We start from the raw sequence: 2,988 nt of genomic DNA, 5'->3' as shown, positions 1-2,988 counted from the left end.
GATGAGAATCCTCATACAGATGCATCCCTACAAATACTAAATCAAACTTAAACGAAAGGAAGTCACTAACACCAATTGTCATGCAACTAGCCAATATGAGAAAAGAAACACAGGTCAAGAAACCATTAGTCAGTGGGAATCAAATCAAAGCATATGCAGTCATTAATTGACTCTTAAGAGGACTCGCATGCAGATGAATGAGGCGAGACAAATAGTAGGTCCTAAGTTAAAAACGTGCAAGATTATGAAGTTGTCCTGTCAGTTCATGTTTACATATCCGCAAGAAGTTTTGTGCGTAAGAAAGTTTTCAGTAAGTAGTTTTCAGTAAGCTGAAGAGAGTCTTGTGCTTTGAGAGCTTATCTTCTGAAGGCGAGAAACAATCACCGAACGTCGTCGCTGCACCAGAGACGGAAGTAATCCCGCCGTCGAGAGGACAACGAAAGGGGGGCGTCGCCAAACCTGTGCTGATTGGGAGAACTTGTGCTGGAGAAATAACGTATGTAACACATCGCTGACCAAGACGCTTGATCTGTAGCCGGCGAGGAAAAAATAGCAGCTTCACACTGCTTCTATTTGTGCTTCCACCTTCCCACGTTGGCATTCTGTATGGCGATCGGTGACTTTGCTAGCTCTTGCACTATTCATGCTTCCGTATCAAGCACCGGTTGCAGGTCTGTTCATTCAGATCAAGGGCCAGCTAGCATTTGACTCCCGTAGTCCGCAGGAAAAGGGCGTGGTGGAGAGGGTGACTTGCTGCTGGGAGGATCTAGCGAGAGCACGAAAGAAGAGGCGCCCGCTCCTGATGCGTACATGCTGCCGCTACCTGCGGTGACTGCAAGGATAGAGAAAAATTGAAAGATGAGTAGGAAAGAAGCAGTGCGGGGAAGGGAGCCATCGACCTTATTAGCGAGGGAACGCACCAGCGACCGAAGGCGGCGCCGGTTCGTCTTGATGGCGGCGGCACGCCCGCGCTGGAGGATCACGATGCTGCGGAGTCGCGCGGGCCCATGACCTGCGAGCGGCCTATGATAGAACCCTAGGCACTCCACGGTGCCGTCGGCGGCGCTTCATCAGACACCAACAGGGCAGAGCTCACATTGTGTTCGACGGAAGGGGTGTCAGGAGTGAAGGAGCAGGGATGATGGCGCATCCGAGATGGAAGACGCACACGGAGTGACGCATTTTTATAGGGCCAAACAACGACCAAGCGGTGGAACGGGATTTCACGGGATCCTTCCAGAGAGACCAGGCAAAATATCTAGCCGGTCTAGAGAAAAACACAACATATGTCCAAACTGCTTATCCCATAATCTCATTGACCTATACGTGTCCATCATGGAAATAAGCAGTCAATGACCCATGGACAGACGTGGCCACATGCATGGATCAAGCAGTGGCACGTGGAACAAGAGCAATCCACACACCTCTAGACTGGACATGTGAAATCAAAAGTGCAAACCGCACAGTAAATCAAAGTTTTTTAAAGAATGGAAGAACCTTCCCGAAGAGTGCAGCACACACCCGTCGATAAACAAGAGCTCATAACGTGGCAACGGCAACACCAAACCAAACATGCCCCACGACCTGACCAAGCAAAAAATGAGATCCATCAAACTCTAGGAAGCCATCCTGCACACGCGTCACTCAATCAATAATGGTAAAAAAAATTCCAAAAAAACCAGGTAAAAGGAACCCTTACGGGCCTAGTATTCTTAGTATTTCAGAAACTAAGCTAAGAGAACTCTCTCTTGTTACAGCAAGAGGACACAAAGAAAATCCAAAATAAAAACCAACTGGGTTGCCTCCCGTAAACCGCTTTCTTTATAGCCATATAGCTAGGCTTACTTGTTGTTTACCGAGGATGAAGCTCATGAGGGAGCTTGAAAGTTGTGCCCTTCATCCTTGGGAAGTGTTCCATGCATTTCTTATGTGAAAACTGAAACTTCATATTCCCTTCCTTTGAATCAATAATAGCTCCTGTCGTACGAAGAAAAGGTCTTCCAAGAATAATAGGACTAGAGGTTTTATTCCCCATATCCATGATTAGAAAATCCAGGCACAAAAGTCATATGTAATTCTACCATAACATCACTTACTTTTCCTAAAGCATGTGTAATGGTACTCAGTCTGGTATATTTATTTCAGTCTTTACGTATTTCTAAGTTTCAAAAAATTATGAAACAAAATCCGGAGGTAGCCAATGGTATACCATACAAACATGAAAAGGTAATTTCAAATAATTTGTATTCCGAACTGCACCAAAATGACAAAAGTGTGGATCTTGTATGTATATTTTTAAATCTCTAAATTTTAATAGGTTTTATCATTTTTGCATAAAAAATACAAAGTATTTGAAAATGATATTTTTCACGTTTGTGGAATACATCAACGGCTACATCCTGGATTTTTTTTCAGAACTTTTTGAAACTCGGAAATACGATTTTCAAAAAAATTTAGTGGCAGGAGCACTAGTGCTCAGGAGTCGAAGACACTTTCCGCTCCGTTCGTTCCTATATGATACTATTTTAATTGCTTCATAGGTTGTCTATATACATATTAAAATGAGTGAATATTTACACCAAAACGTGTTTAGATAAATTTGTACCAACATGCTAATATGGATAAATGCTAAAAATATATATATTTAGAGACAGAGTGAGTACTTGTTTGCAATGCCCAACTTCATGTGGTCCAAGATAGGCTGGACATGTGTGCGTCGAAGATGATCTTATTGTGTTATTGGCTGACACTCAAAGTGATGACGCCAACTGATGTGCTATTCGTCTTCATTGCCATATAACATCATCTGAAGTGTTATTCTTGCTTGACTCTGGCAGCTCCCAATTTTAGAGTTATCCAATACCAGTTGTGAACCAAATAATGCTGAATGTGTACATACTTTTCTCCCATGAATCCTATTGAAGTGTTTGGATCCTCACCTCAACTTAATGACAATGCCGGGTGGAGTCCCCATCCGATCTTGTTATT

At 43.3% G+C, this 2,988-nt stretch overlaps 1 long non-coding RNA gene across 1 annotated transcript; it reads right to left on the bottom strand.

The window, feature by feature from the left end:
* Positions 1-210: 210 nt before the first annotated feature.
* Positions 211-1,202, bottom strand: LOC123064664 (uncharacterized). The gene is made up of 2 exons (XR_006430760.1): positions 921-1,202; positions 211-832 (listed from the first exon to the last, which is right to left on the bottom strand). It is a non-coding gene; the product is annotated as an uncharacterized lncRNA (long non-coding RNA).
* Between the last annotated feature and the right edge of the window lie 1,786 nt (positions 1,203-2,988).

The sequence above is a fragment of the Triticum aestivum genome, chromosome 3B, assembly GCF_018294505.1.
Source record: "Triticum aestivum cultivar Chinese Spring chromosome 3B, IWGSC CS RefSeq v2.1, whole genome shotgun sequence".
NCBI lineage: Eukaryota > Viridiplantae > Streptophyta > Magnoliopsida > Poales > Poaceae > Triticum > Triticum aestivum.
The sequence above is the reverse complement of the archived record's forward strand: the minus strand, read 5'-3'. Positions and strand labels throughout refer to the sequence as shown.